Below are 16,552 nucleotides of genomic sequence, written 5' to 3' on the forward strand. Positions count from 1 at the left end.
AAATGGATGTGTAAAGTCAGTTCCAACTGAATTCAGCTCTAAGACTACACAATGACCTTAGGAAATTATTTAACCTTTCTGAGCTTTAATTCCCTCATCTACTAAAATTGGGTAATAAGACCTGTCCTGTCTTACACAGCTGTTACCTGGTATGTCTTATATTACAGAGCTAGCACATAGGAGGACTTGAAACATCCCCTTAGGCCTTCATCTTCCCCATCTCTCCTCTTATATGTTGGAGAAATGTCCAAAGCTGACATGTAAAAAATCCAGGCTCTGGTTCTGGTCTTTGCCATGTGACCTTAAGCTGATGTACTTCAGCTTCCTTATTTATAAAATGGTGCCCGTAATAGTGTAACACAATTAGGTTGAGAAAAACAAAACATCTGGTGAATATGTAGTACCCAGATGATGGAGTGTTCTGAAGTAATTACACAGACCACAGCTGGAGTATTATGTTCAGTTTTGATGATTTAATGTTAAAAAAAAATTGAAAGAAGAGGGAGGGTGAAATTACCTTTCTAGACTTCCATTTCCAGCAATTATGGCAGGCAATTAGCCTGAAAGCCTTAGTTACACAACTGTAAGGAAAGTTGGATAAAGTATGGTAAACACCTTTTGAAATGTGTGGCTGACTTTATAGATTGCATAGCGAGACTACTCCCCAGGGGCCAAAAACAGCGGAAATAAAAGTAGCGTGATGTCTGGTTGATGCCATGACTGCCTGGGAATCAAGACATTTCCTGGTCTCCTGAACCAAGGCGTGTAGGTTTTTAAAAGGTTGCACCGTGAGAGGAGGCAAAGTCTTAAGTCCCTGCAAAGTGAGGAGTTGGACTGAAGTCTACACACATACCCAGGACTCTTTTTAAAGAGAGTCACCCTCTTTAAAATAATAAATTTGCTGTGTGTGGTGGGTTGGGGATGGTCTCCATCCTCTAGTGTTTGTCGTAGCTGGGCTCTGGGTGCACAGAATAAAAGTCATTCCTGGGAATTTGTTACCACACTTTGTTTGGGTTTCAAATTCAGACTACCTGTGTGGTCTTTAATTTTTCATTAAATTATTCAAGAATCAAATTTTTGAAGTGCTTGGCAGAAGGAAAGAGATATACTTTCTGGATTGATGCACCTTAAATCAGGCTGCTCAGGATACCCACATATAAAACCTGTGATGTTGAGCTCACAATTCAAACTTAGAGAACACAGTAAGAGTCAAAAGCAAAAAAATAACAAGATTGAACCACCAAGGACTTGAGATAACTGAACTAATAAAAAGAAACTACAAAGAAAGTATATTTACAATTGTAGGCATTTAAGAGAAGGAAGCTAACTTAAAGCAAGACAAAACTTCTAAAAATAAAAAATCCTTGATATTAAAATTTAAGTGTAGAGATAATATAGTATATAGAATTGAGGAGCAAATGGACAAACTTCACTGACAGTGAAAATGAAACTGAGAAATTAACCTGAATGCAGTAGTGATGGAATATTGAGAGAAGATTCAGTATATGTCTTGTAGAAGTTCTAGAAGAAAACAGTATTAGGAGCAAGACAATATTAAAAGTGATAGTGACTGAAAATGAAAAGACATGAATCTTCAAATACAGGTAATATAATAAACCAAGGAAATAAAATTAACACTGCAGGACAATAAAAGCAAAGAAAAAGATCTTAAAAGCAACCAGAAAGAAAAGATTACTCACGAAAGAATGACAACCTGATGGTAGAACATCTCCATGGCAGCCACAGAAACCAGAAATAATGACTTGAAAATGATGAAAGAAAATAACTCAATCTAGAATTTGTTTTCTATTAAATTCTTCAAGAATCAAAGTGAACTAAATCAGTCAAAGACTGGGAGCCTTGAGGATAACAGACTGAAAAATCTGAAATATGTCCCACTCAAATAAATGAAATTGGATAGATAGAAGTAATATGTAAAAGACTGGTTAGCAAAAAACTTGGTAAAGATCCTGGTAAACCTAAACCAACATGAAGTATAAAACCATGGTAAATAATGTCTACTTTGGAGGTTGTGAGGTAAATTGCAATAATTCCAGAATATCTCGCCTGGCCTTAGCCCACTTACATATACCACTGCAGCTTCTTGCAGCCTCTGGGGCAAGGGGTGGGGAGGCTGTTCTTTTCTCCACTGTTGTGTAATTGGTTTGGCACCTGTCAGTTGCCAGGGAGGCAGAGTTCCTCCCAGAAAGGGCGGTGGACAGGTGAACGGATGCTGTGACTGCAAGAGATGGGGAGCACCAAGCAGGCTTTGCTAGGGGGTACTGGGAGAAAGCAAAGAGCATGCCATGGAGGTGGGGAGTAAGAGTGGCAGCCAGAGGGGATGGATGGAGCTAAGCCTCATTGTGAGCAATAAAAGGGTTTCTCCCAATCTAGCCTTTTGACTGATTTTGGTCGCACTGGTTTATTTGCCCCAGGCCGGGAACAGGCTTCTCCCGGAAGCAACAGAGGTTTTGTAATAAAAAGTTAAAACCCAAATGCTGAAAAACAGTTAACAGTAATTCAGTTACCAGAATTGCAGTATTCTAAAAGCCCTCCATTTAAGTGAGAGGAGAGTACAAGGATCTTAATTAACTTTAGGCTTTAAGTATGGAAGCCAGTATTTTAAGGTAATTGCAAAAGAGTCTAAATAAAATGTATAAACTCCAAAGCTATAGAGGAAAAATGTAAAATATTAATTTAGTAGTAGGCAAGAAAAATGGGGGAAATCACTAAACAAATGAGATTAACATCAAGCACAAAAGATGACAACAAAAAAATCCACAAGTACTACCAGTTGAAATGCACGGAAATTTATTAAACTTACTAGACAGAGATTGACAGATTGGATTTCTAAAATCCAGTTTGAAAAACGACACTGTCTAACATTCAGATCTTGGAAAAAATTGAATTTAAAGGGATGGAAAAAAAGATTCAGGAGAGTTAACTACTACCAAGAGAAAGCTGGAGTAGCTACACAGACTTCAATTAAGAAGGAAGTTGAAGACAAAAGGCATTATAAATGGTAGAAAGAGACACTTAATAATGAAAAAGTTTTAAGACACCAGAAGAATTCTAAACTGCTACACACCTAATAGATTTAAGAAAAATTGACAACTAGAGAAATTTTGACAAGTCTATCATCATAATTATATTTATTACATACCATTATATGTATTTATGTATTATGTGTTCATGTATCTAAGATAATAACTAAATTGTATTTATCCCAACAATACAAGGACAGTAAAATTAGAAACTCTAGAACTCTAATTGGCCATATTAACAGATTAAGAAGTGTTCAGGGGAGCCACTGGATCTCAATTACTATGGAAAAAAAGAGTGAAATTCAACACCTTTACAAACAGGCATAAAAACTGTTAAAAACAATAGAAGGAAGTATCCATAACCTGATAAGCATAGCTATAAAAGCTTAGATTATTTTTTGTTATTTCCTTTAAAATAAAAAAAAAACATTTCAACACCTTTCTTTCAACTCTCAACTAGTCAAACAAAAAGAAGTTAGTACAGAGATAGCTTTGAATTAACACAAGTTTAGCTCTCATGACATAAAGAACCTGGCTCCTGATAAACAGGAATACACAAGTCTCAACAAATATAAAAGAACTAGTTACATACAGATCATAATCTTGAACACAATACTATAAGATTAACAGTTGTCTTGGCTGAGGGTATCAGCCCCGGGCAAGTTCACTATGGATTCCATGAGGCTGAGAAATGGTAACAGAATGTTCTTGGGGTACAAGGGTTTATACCCAGCTTTATTCTCATGGTGGTAGGTCAAGCACTAGAATCACGTCTGCACCCAGCAGTCTGCAGGTCTTTAATATACCTCTGTCTCTTCGTCAGCCCAAAGTACTGGGCAGAGCTCTGTATAGTGACTCAGTCAGTAAGAGCTTATTGCCTGCGGGTGTAGAAGCAGAAGCCTAGCAGCAGGCCAGTAACAATCAAGTAGTTTAGAGTCAGGTGAGGACGCAGACCACAGGAACTTCAGTTTCCCCACCAGCAGTCAATACAAAAAGATACCCTCCCAAAATGCCTAAACTTTTGTAAATTAAAAATACTAAAATAGGCGCACCGCCAAGACCGGTGTTCTTTTGTGGCAGCCTCCTGAGAGGAAGTAAGGGGCTCCCGCTGCTGAGGTCTTGGATGGTTCCCAAGTTTTCTCCAACTCTCCTAGCAAGTAGCAGGTTCAAGATGGACCGGAAGACCACATGCACGCTGCTAGAGCTTGCTGCAGAGTCTGCTGAGTAATGAGCTGGCAGCTATCCATGCCCTGGATGAGCTCCCAAGAGCCCTCTTTGTTCCACTGTTCATTCCTGCCTTCGTGGGCAGACATAAGGAGATACTAAAGGCAATGGTGAGGGTTTGGCCCTTTCGCTGTCTCCATATCAGGACACTGAGTGTACAAGGGTCAGACTATGACATCTTGGAAGCCATGATTGATGGTCTGCAGCTCCTCTCTGCCCAGAACTCTTCTTCCTGGGGCCCAAAACTGAGGCTCTTAGATTTAAGGCAGGACCCGAACTGTTCCATAATATGCTCTGAGATGAAAACCACATTTTCTTCCTGCTCTTGGTCTTGTGCTTACTCTCAGAACTCCACTCTTAGAACACAGAAAGCCCAGCATAGCGTCAGGTGCCACGGATTTGATAATTCAGAGTCAGAGCTTCACTCAGCCTCGGAAACTGTGGAATTACTTATGGACCTCTCCCTCCATGGAACCTTGAGAACACAGCAATTTTTTTCCTTTCTTCAGAGTAAACTCAGGCAGAACTCTGCGTCTTTGCACCTCTGCTGCAGAGATTTGGTAATTGATAACATCTCTGCCCACGAAAGTATGCTGCAGTTTCTGGATCCACGGTGCATTGATCACCTGCAAGTGAATCAGGCTTATTTGAGGGAAGTCAACCATATTGTGGCTCAGATGGGCCGCCTGTACAGCCTTCGTCTGCCTAATATCGTCTTTACATATTTTGTGGGGAACAGTTCCAAAGTTTTCTCAACTGTCTTGGGAAGCTGGACAGCCTCCAAGAACTTGACTTGTCTGCCTTGTACCTCAGAGATCGATTGCACAAACTTCTCAGTGTGATGCCACTTCAGCTGGAGATATTTAATCTGTCTCCCTGTGGCCTGTGTAACGAAGATGTCATCATCCTATCCCGGAGCTTTCTGGCCACCCACCTAAGGCAGTTGAATCTCAGTGACAACCAGTTATTCTTAGAGGCTTATGAGCCCTTCCAGACTCTGCCGCAGAGGGCCTCGGGTACCCTGCAGCATCTGGAAATAAATGTCTGTTAAGTGATTCCACTCTCTCCGCTCTCCTGCCAGCTCTGAGCCACTGTTCGTGCCTCCGTGTCCTTAGCTTTGCCTTCAACCCCATTACAATGCCTGTGCTCACAAGCCTTCTGCATCACCTAACATGCTTAAGGGAGCTGAAGCATGTGATTTATCCCATCCCTGTCAATTGCTATAGACAGTGGGATGTTCATGACAGTTTGGACCAACGGCAGTTGGCTGAAGTTCAGGCCCAATTGAAGGCCACAAAAGCACCCAGTGTTTTGCTTGAAGGCCTAATTTGTAGAGACACATGTAAAATTGTACTGTTCACTGAAACGAGCTCAGGGTGATTGGCTGTGTCCTTGATGTCTGTGAAAGGGGAACTCTAAGAAGGAAGGAGAGAAATTTGGAAGCTCATGAGAATCTGTTGTCCATTGCCCTGTACTTCCTCTTCTGCTTACTAAGTACAGTGTTGGTTACGTGATGGAAGCTATCCCAGTCATGTACCATCACTTCCCAGTGCACAGGGGTGGTTCCATTTATCCTCTTACAGGCCCTTGGCATGAGTCCCATGAACTGAAACTCTCTCTGGCTGTGGTAGTTGTTGAGGCCTATAATTTCACTCTTGAGGGCCCTGAATACTTATATGTATGATTGCCTTGGGTTGCTTATGAGAAACCCTATGCAAGGGAAAGGAACCAAACAAACTACCCCCACTGCCTACTGGTGTCTTCGTCATGTTGCTAGCCGCCCCTGCAAGTCTCAGACCCCTGGCTCAATTATTCTTACTTCACATGCACTCACCCCGTGTCTATTGTGCTTTAGGTACTGTTCCAGGTGATAAGAAAGATCAAGTCCCTGATCTCAAACCGCTCAGAGTAACAGCTGCTCCTATGTTTTGTCCGTTTCTCTACTCTTTCTTAGGGCATTTGGGAAAATAATTCCTCCATGGCCCAGATTTTTGTTCACTTTTTCCCTTACATACAGCTGCTCAACCCTTAGGTCATGGCTTACATGTTACTGTAAGATAAATTCCAGCCAGAATAAGCAGGCAAAGAGAGGCAACAAAGGGCCAGGTAATTTATTTAAATACCCCCAGGTGAGGTTCTGTGGCCTTCTTGTCAGAGGCCAGAGAAGTCACACACTGTTAGGGAGGTGGGGCACTTATAAGGGATTAGGAGGGGGAGGAGTGGGCAAGCTATCCTAAGGGGCGTGGAGAGGTATGATTGGCTAAAGGTGACATAATAGTCAACTAGAAACTTCTTTCTTTCCAAGAGGGAGGAGGCTGACATCCGGGTCTTAGTTGGCACATCAGGATGGAATTCAGGGAGAGCTGTCCCCTTTCCATATACGGCACGGACTTTGGGGTCTGGTCTGTTCTCCCCCTATGGCATCTCCCTGTTCTGTTTGCATGTCCTTGTTTTTCCTTTCTCCAGCCTAACATTCCAGCCTTTTGGTCATAATGGGCGACGACTCAATCTGGCTACTTCCGGCTGACAAGGGGCGTCGTGGGGGTTTGAGGCTGGTATTAGGCTGAAGGAGGGGGTTCAGTGGGAGGAGGTGCGTAATGGTGAAGTAACATCTGGTTGGTGGTGACTCGGGTCATCTGGGTTAGCTGCTGTTGGAGGAACCTGAGGACACAAGGGGCAACTAAGAGTAAACCACAAACTGTTATTAAGGGGCCCAGTAGGGGCATTAGCCAGGCCATTATGGGGGACTGGAATTCTGGATCGAGTTTACATCTCAATGACTAGTATTAGGATTTAGTATAGATAAGACTGCATTATTGAAACAATACTTTTCTCTAAAATCACCCTTATTTTTATTAGAAGTAGCCAGATTAAGAAAATAATTAACAGTTGGCTTGATTATTTACATAAGCGCAGCAAGAAGAGCAATTGATTACATGGGCTCTTTTAAATATGCTTTGCTGGAACTTTTTATAAGGAAATTCAGATTGAACTTTTAAAGGCTTCTTGAGGCCAGAAAGCCAAGCCAGACTTGCCAACAGGTTGTGCCCGCAGTACCTGTACATCTGGGTGAATTCCTCTCTTCTTGAGGTTCCCAAGACATTCCTGCCAGGAAGTGACCTTCCTCACTCACCTGGTAAGGCAGCTGGGAACTCTGTAAGCAAGGTACCAGGTCAGTTCTTCTAAGGGGCTTTGTTGGCTTTATAAAGTCAATCTTAGTTCCTTAAAGCTGTCTGTTCATATCTGAGTTTACACACGTGTCTCTCAGGTATGACATTTCAGTCAAAGCCTTGGTAGTATAACCAGTGATTTTAATTGGTTCTCTTACAAGGAAAGCAGACTCTTATTGAACTTATGCAAATAAACATACTGCCATGAAATATAAAAATAGTCACTGAGAGTTTTAAAATTCTGGAGGGATCAGGTAGAGAGAAAAATAAAGTTTCAATTCTGCTTATAAAGGCAGTCATTTACTAAACTGTTGTCAGCTTAAGAGAAAAAGCTTAAAACACTTTATCAACAACATTTGAAACAAAAAGCAGGAAATTCAGATATTTCTGTAACACAAAACATTCAGTAACAAAGTTTAGCATCATTCCTTCTGACAGTGCCTTCCAGGCAATTAAGCAGGTAATTATATATCAGATAAATAAGCTAAATTAGCCAAATACTATCTCCAATGAGAAAAAGGTTTTCTGACATGTTCCAGGGGCTCTCTGGAAAATATCAGAGTTAACTAGAGGCAAAAGCACTTTTTTGAATTTGATTTTGGGAAGTTGTTAAAAGTTTTAAGGCACTTGCTTAAATAGGATTATAGGTTGCTATGAAGCAATACTTATCCAATTAACTAGAATGACAACAAAGTACTTCAAAGGCAAATAAAGAAGGTTACATAGTTATTATCAAAGTCTTAAAAGATTTAGCAGATAACATTGACTTAAATGACCTTAGGTAAACTTAGGCAGCTGATAACAACAAGGACATGCCCGCCTCAGCTAAACTCAAATTAGCATTAATGTTAAACATTTTTTACTAGATTCTCTGGAAGTTCCAGAATGCCCAATCTTCACAAGCGCTTGTTTTTAAATAAAATATTTTTCAACTATACACCTAGACACACAAACGTACAAACTGAGATACGACGACTACAGTCAGCAACACTTTTTTCATAAACACATATACACAGATAGACAAACTGATACAAAGACTTAAGTTACTGATAACCAATTGCCGTCTCTCTTCTCAGCTTCTTGTCTGTGGCTTCTAGAACCAGAGGGCGGGAGGGGCGTGTTCCGGTGGGGGAAGAGGGCGGTGAAGGCGGAAGGAGGGGGGGGGTGCAGCCACTGGAAGAGGAGAGCAGGACAACGGCATGGTTGAGAATGCAGGACTTTAAGATGGAGGCGACACGTGGGAAGACAAAGGACTTAGAGATGGTGGTGGAGAGGGGGAGGGGATTGCGAGCTGAGGGAGGCGGGCGACTGAGGTTTTCTGGCGAATCTGAAAAGGAAGGACTGAGCAGAGTAAGAGGCTGACAATCTTTAACTGGAGATCGGGCCAGGAGAACCTGAGTTATAGAACACTTAACATAAAGGTCTTGAGGGGAGTGCAAAGTCCAAAAAGCCTGCACATATGGGATTTCATTCTACTTTCTGCTCCAGTGGCAATAATTAGTTAAGTCAGTGAGGAGGCTAAAATTAAAAGTTCCCTCAGGGGGCCAGCGAGATTGGTTGTCCAAGGGATACTGAGGCCCGGCCTCAGAGCAAAGGAAGACTAACTTCCGTTTGCGGACTTCCCGGGACGAACAGAGTAGCCAGATTAGAAATGAGACACCGCAGCGGGGTCTGAGCCTCTGCTTTCATGGGCTGGTTCCCCATGTCTGCGTTCACTTCCCAAAAAAAATCCCACTGAGAGAAGCGCCCAGCGTCCCAAGTGCACCAAGTCAGGGAAGACAGCCTGGGAGCCTGGGTGAGGGACGTCTCCCCCACCGCAGGGCCAGGGGCAAGTATCCCGGATACTCGCAACAGATGGGCTGAATGCCCAGACCTGGATGTAGCTACGATTTTGGACAGACCAGGTGAAACGGAGTTAGGAAGGGAAGCAGACCAGGGGAAACTGAGGGACTCACCAGAAAATAGTCCACGCAGCGGAGAGCAGGCTGAGGTCCTGGGTCGGGGAAGGAGGGGGTAGGGCTGCCAGTGGCCGGTCGGGGCCTCGCGCTCACACTCCTCCCGCGTTTCGGCACCATATGTAAGGTAAATTCTAGCCGGAATAAGCAGGCAAAGAGGGGCAACAAAGGGCCAGGTAATTTATTTAAATACCCCCGGGTGAGGTTCTTGGCCTTATTGTCAGAGGCCAGAGAAGTCACACCCAGTTAGGGAGGTGGGGGGCTTATAAGGGATTAGGAGGGGGAGGAGTGGGCAGGCTATCCTAGCGGGTGTGGAGAGGTGTGATTGGCTAAAGGTGACATAATCAACTAGAAACTTTTTTCCTTCCAAGAGGGAGGAGGCTGACATTCGGGTCTTAGTTGGCACATCAGAATGGAATTCAGGGAGAGCTGTCCCCTTTCCATATACGGCACGGACTTTGGGGTCTGGTCTGTTCTCCCCCTATGGCATCTCTCTGTTCTGTTTGCATGTCCTTGTTTTTCCTTTCTCCAGCCTAACAGATACCTCCTCAGCTAGGTTTTCTCTTACTTCCCCATTTAAGTAGGCATTTACTTGCTATTGGTCTCAATGTGCCATGTGCATGAATATTCCTTCATGGTATATGCTATTTCATACGTGTTTGCTTCCTGTGATCTTCCACTAGGTTTGCACTGCTCTCGATGGTACACACTAACCACACGTGGCCACTGAGCACTAGAAATCTGGCTACTCCGAAATGTGATGTCCTCCAGGTGTTAAATACACACCACATATCCAACAGTAAGAAACAGGACGTAGAATAACTAATTGATAGTTTATTTATATTGCTTACATGTTGAAAGGATAACACACTGCATGTCAAAGACAGGGAAAAAGGAATGTAAATTGTTTATATTTACCTGTTGAAACGGTAGCATTGTATTTCAAAGATTTAGTGTGAAAAGAGTGAAAATGACTAATGAATGATCTGTTTATGCTTACATGTCAGAATGATAAAATGCTGTATTTCAAAGACATTGAGGAAAAAGATTGTAAAATTGCTTGTTCTTCTTGATTACATGTTGAAATAACACACTGAACTTTAATGACTTCATAAGAAAAACAGAATGAAAAATAATTAGTAGTTGGTACATACTGTTCTCTTGTTGAAATGAGAACACACTTGGTAACAGAAGAATGGAAAGGTAATTGATGGAATACTTACATTTGTTTCCATGTTGAAATGACAACACATGAATTTCAAGGCTCAGTAAAAAGGAATTTAGAGTTATTCATTCGTGTTGCTTACACAGGTAATAACAAATCGCATTTCAAAGACTGAGAGAAAAGAATGTAAAAATTTATAATGAAGAAAAATAGTTAACATTTTTCATCTATGTTTGGCAACAATACACAGCATTGGACTTAGATGAACCTGTTAAAAGAGCTAGTAAATGAATTGCGTGTACTGTTTCTTTGTTGAAATGGTAACAGATGGCATTTCAAAGACTTTTTCAGAAAGAGTGGACAATCAGTAATTTGTCCATATTGTTTACATGTTGAAAGTCCACACTGTACATCAAAGGCTTACTAAGAAATGTAAAAACTAACAATGTCTTGGTTTCCATGTTGAAATTGTCATTTTTGTTCACTTTTGTGTTAAATATAAGTCAGTAAAGTTAAAAAAAAAAACTAAAATAACATGTTATAGTAAATGAGAAATTATAGCATAAATTATAAAAACTTAGAAATAAACAGCAATGAAAATGCTATATCAAAACATGGGATGCAGAGATTTCTGAGATTGTTTTTTAAATATTATGCAGGGAGGGGAGTGGGTCAGTATTATAGTGGAGTTGATAACTCATCAATAAAGCTCTGGGATGGATGCATGAGGGTTCATTATACAGTCCTATTTTGTATGTTTGCAGTGTTCATTAGAGAACATTATAAAAGGTGGTAGGCAGGGAAAGTCCTATCTAGAGAGACATTTGTAGTTTTAAATGTTTATATTTGAAACAAACAATGTTAGTGAACTAAGCACCCAATTTAAAACATATGAATATAAGCCTAAAGACAGTAAAGGGAAAGAAATAAGAATAAAGAATAAAACAAAGATGTAATAAGGAGGATTTAAAAGGTAAAAGTTGTTCCTTTTAAAAGACTTCAATCATATGGACATTAATAATACTGATAAAGAGGAAAAGAGACAGTGCAATGATAAATAAAATTAGAAATAAAAGGTGTTACAGCTACAGACCCAAGAGAAATTCTGTAACATTTTCAATACCATGAAAAACTTATGCCAACAAACTGAAAGCTTCAATGAAATGGACAAAAAATAATAACTTACAAAAACTGATGGAAGAAAAAACACAAAACCTGAACAGACCTACAAACATTAAAGAATTTTTTTACATCAGTAGTTAACAATCTTCCCTCAATAGGAAAAAGCAAGCCCAAGTGGGTTTACAGGTGGGTTCCATCAATCCTTCAAGAAACTTTTCATTGCAGATTTAACACAAACTTCTGTAGAAGAGGAAGAAAGTCTCCCCTAATTCATAAGGTCAGTATAACCTTGATATGGAAACTACACCAAGACAATATGAGGAAGAAAAGCACAGATCACTCTCATTCAAGTAGATAGATGCAAAATCTTAAAATGTAGTAAACCAAATCCAGCAAAATACAGGTAAAATAATAAATAATGATCAAATCATATTTATCCCAGCAATGCAAGAGTACTACAATTAGAAATCTGTAAGCATAACTGACCATATTTCTAGATTTTAAAGGGTCTGGGAGAGCCATAGCATCTCAATCATTGTGGGACAAAAAGATTGAATAAAATTCAACATCTTTATAAACATGCATAAAAACTTAGCGAAACCAGAATAGAAGAAGTTTCCATAATCTGATAAGAGTGTAGCTACTAAATAAAACCTTACAGGAAGCATCACCCTTGATGATTGTTTAAAATCAGGAAAAAAAAAGGATACTCACTCATGATGGCCCCTCACCTCTCAGGAACACGCTGAAAAACCACCAGGCCTCACGTCCTCAAGACTCACAGGCTCCAAACCACCCGAGGAATGCCCCTAAAGGGCTCAGCTCGGACTTACCCACCCCAGGGCCCAGCACCAAGGCAGCCAATTGAGAGGCATCCAGACTACGTGAAAGAGGCTCATCTGCTGATCTTAATGCATCAGACTGAGGGGCAGGCATCTAATTTAGTGCCCATGTAGGGGCTTTCTCCCCTACCCAGGTGGCTCCATCTGTATATTCCCTCCATTCCCATCATTCTAGCTGGTCGGTGGCATCTTCACTGTCCTTCTGCCACGCTGCAGAGTGCCAGGACCTCCTGGAGGGGAGTGTCTGTATGCATCTGACGCCCCTGGCTGCCACCCAGGGGATGCCCTTTAGCCATCTGGCTCTGGTGGCCAGGGAAGCTTGCATTCCTGGGTCCCATGGGACTGTTAACAAGCAAAGACAGTACTTGGCAGGCTACCATCCCCAGGGCACTGCACAGACGGCAGAATGAAACACACTCCCAGTTGTCTTTCTGAAAAAAAGGTCTATTTGTCCAGGAGCTTCAGCCTGAGGGGCAGGTTTCAGGTTCAACACACAACTAGGGGCCAACAGAGGTGATCTCAGGGACATAAGCCAGTGGACACCATCTTTACACTCTCCCTCTGCCTTGCTATGTACAGCTCACTGGGCTCTCCCAGAAGGAAGCTTGTACACTCATTTGGAGCCCTGATTTTTGTGACTGCCACCCTGAGGACACCTTTAGATCACCTGTCTATGGTAGCCAGCAAGGCTTATGTTTGTGGTCCCACAGGACTATATACATTTGCCTGACTCTAAGGGCAGACTGAAATCCTCCTATGGAGAAAGTGAAGGTTCCTATGGCCAGGATTCTCACCTGGCCCTAGTCAGCTTGCTCACTACATGTGTGGGCAATACTTTGTTACTGACTCTATATAAAGAGCTCCATCCAGTGCTCTGGGCTGCTGCATGAGTGCAAGGCTGCATGGCTGCAGGAAAGCAAAAACTGGAGTGGTAGCAGCACTGAGCACAGAGACTGAGATGGCTGCAGGGGGGCAGAGAGGCCCAGAGCCAGAGCCCGGCTTGCTGCATGCAGAGTTGCTCTGAGTGGATGGGATTCCAGTGATTGACCTGCCACCATGGGAATAAAATTGTGTATAAACCCTTTCACCCCAAGAATGTTCCACTGTCATTTTTTTGGTCTCACTGAATCTATAGTGAACTTTTCCAGGGCTGAAACTCATTGGTAAGACACCTCCCCTTTGGGACACTGACAGACCTTGACATCCCCTGTGGATAAAGTGAAGGTTCCTGTGGCCAGGATTCTCACCTGGCCCTGGTTGGCTAGCTCACTACACACGTATGGGCAATGCGGTTATTGACTCTACATAAAGAGCCCTGCCCAGTGCTCTGGGCTACATGGTAACATGGCTGCAAGGCTGGAGGAGAGCAGAGCAGAGGCTGGAGTGGAGGACAGAAACCCAGCAGGCAGAAAGGCCCAGAGGCAGAGACCAGCTTGCTGCATGCAGACTCACTCTGAGTGAATGACATTTCAGTCACTGACCTGCCACCATGGAAATAAAGTTGGGTATAACCCTTTCACCCCAAGAATGTTCTACTATAATTTCTTTGGTCACATTGAATCCATAGTGAACTTGCCCGGGGCTGAAACCCATTGGCAAGATGCACACTCAATTACTGGGAACCATTAAAAATAAAATAGTCTGTTTGGACAAACAAGGTTTGAAAGACAACAAAGAGCTAGGGCAGGGTTGACCAATAAGGTTCATTTCCTAGGAAAGGTCACTCCTTCAAAACTGCAAGAGGTGGCTGTGTTATCTAGTACATAGAAACCAGCATAGAGTCAAATAAAACGAAGAAGCAGAGGAATACATTCCAAAAAAAGAACAAGATAAAGCCTCAGGGAAAAAAAAAACTTAATGAAACAGAAGTAAGTAACTTACCCAATAAAGAGTTTAAAGTAATGGTCATAATGATGTTCACTGAATTCAGAAAAAGAACAGATGAATACAGTGAGAATTTCAACAGAGAAAGAAAATATTAGAGAGTAAAAAGTCACAGAACTGAAAAATACAGTAGAGGGGTTCAACAGCAGGCTAGATGAAGCAGAAGAAATGATTAGTGACAAGGACAGGGCAAGAGAGCTCATGCAGAGCAGCAAAAAGAGAAAGAGGAAAGAAATGAAAATAACTTAAGGGACAACATCAAGTGATATAACATTTGCATTATAAGGGTTTCCCCCAAAGGCAGAGAAAGAAAGGGCAGAAAGCTTATTTGAAGAAATAATGTCTGAAAAATTCCCTAACATGGGGAAGGAAACAGACACCTAGATCCAGGAAGCCCAGAGGTTCCAAAGAAGATAAACCCCAGAAGATAACACCAACACACATTGTAATTAAAATGCCAAAAGTGAAGGACAAGGAATCTTAAAAGCAGCAAGAGAAAAACAACTTGTTATGTACAGGTACACTTTGAAGATATTGAGAGTTCATTGCCAGAACACTGTAGTAAATCAAATATTGCAATAAAGCAAGTCAAATTAATTTTTTGATTTTCCAGTAAATGTTATGTTTACTCTCTTTACTATAGTCTATTAAATGTGCAATAGCACTGTGTCTAAAAAAACACTGTACATACTGTATATACTTTTAAAGATACTTCATTGATAAAAAACATTAACCATCATCTGAGTTGTACCATTCTTGCAACTTTTCTATAAGTTTGACACTATTTCAAACTAAAAAGTAAAAAAAAAAAAACCCAAGAATGTAGTAGATAAAGTTGTAATATGGATTTACCTTCAAGATACTGGTAAGTCAAAAAAGCAAGGTGCTAAGTCTGTCTAAAGTATGCATCCCATTTATGTCCAAATGGTTAAAAAGAACATACATATATGCTCAGGCTTCACAAAGACATGATAATCATTCTTTGATAACTGGATAAGGGATTCTGGCAACTAGAGGCACCAACTCTTGCCACTGTTTGGTATTTGGTGTCCATTCACAGAGGTGCTTCTCCAGGTCACCGCGGTGATTCTGCGGGACTTGAATCCTATCATCCTGTTCCTTTTGTCAGTGAAGTTCTCTCAAGTACTTCAGTTTCTCCTAATCAGTGGAATGTTGTTAAAATTTCATTCTATGTTTGATGCTGGCAAAGAAAAATACAATTACTATTCATATGTTGGCCTTCTATCAAGGAACCTTTCTAAAACTTAAGACTAATTTTTATATAGGTTCTTTGGATTTTCTTCAAACATTCATCTGCAAAAAATCAGTCTGATTTTTCTCCTTTCCAATCCTTATGCTTTTTATGTCTTACCTTTTGAACTAGCTATAGCACCTCCAGGAAAATGTGGAAGTAGCAAAGGTAGGTGTCCTCAGCTCATTCCTAACTAAGGGGGAAAATTTTGAATAATCATCGAGCATGATGTTTACTAAAGACAGAGTTTTTTGAGAGTTGCAGTCATGAATGGTTACTGGGTGTGACCAGGTTTTTCTGTATCTTTTGAGGTAATCATGAGTTTTTTTTATTGTTATTGCAATTATCGTTCATGGTCACATATTAAACCTTCCTTCTATTCCTTGCATAAGCCTATCTTGTGATGCAGTATCATTTTCATGAATTGCTGGGTTCTATTTGTTATTCTCTTGTTTAAGATTTCTGTACCTATGTTCATGAGTAAGATGGCCAATGTATTTATTAGTGCCCTGCACAGAAGTGATGCCATGTTCTCACCACATCCTATTAGATGCCACTCACTTTTGATCTGTCCCAATATTGGTGGTTACTCAAAGTGAGGTCTGCCAGGTTACTTCACTGTAGTTAACTCCCTTTTGTAATCAGTATTTTGTAGGGAGGACTTTTAAGACAATGTCAATTGTCTGTTCCCCGTCAAACTTTCACACACGAATTTTACCATTAATCAATGTTATTTGGCTGGATTAATTATCACTATGGTCTTGCCAAATTATCCTTTTTCTCATACCATTATTCCAGCTACACTCATCAGCTGCTACTCTACTATAAAGAGTTTTCTCTTTTCCCCATTTATTATTCTTTTCATCAGTGTGGACTCATTGAGTTTTATTCAAT

The sequence above is a fragment of the Manis pentadactyla genome, chromosome 11 (assembly GCF_030020395.1).
Source record: "Manis pentadactyla isolate mManPen7 chromosome 11, mManPen7.hap1, whole genome shotgun sequence".
Taxonomy (NCBI): domain Eukaryota; kingdom Metazoa; phylum Chordata; class Mammalia; order Pholidota; family Manidae; genus Manis; species Manis pentadactyla.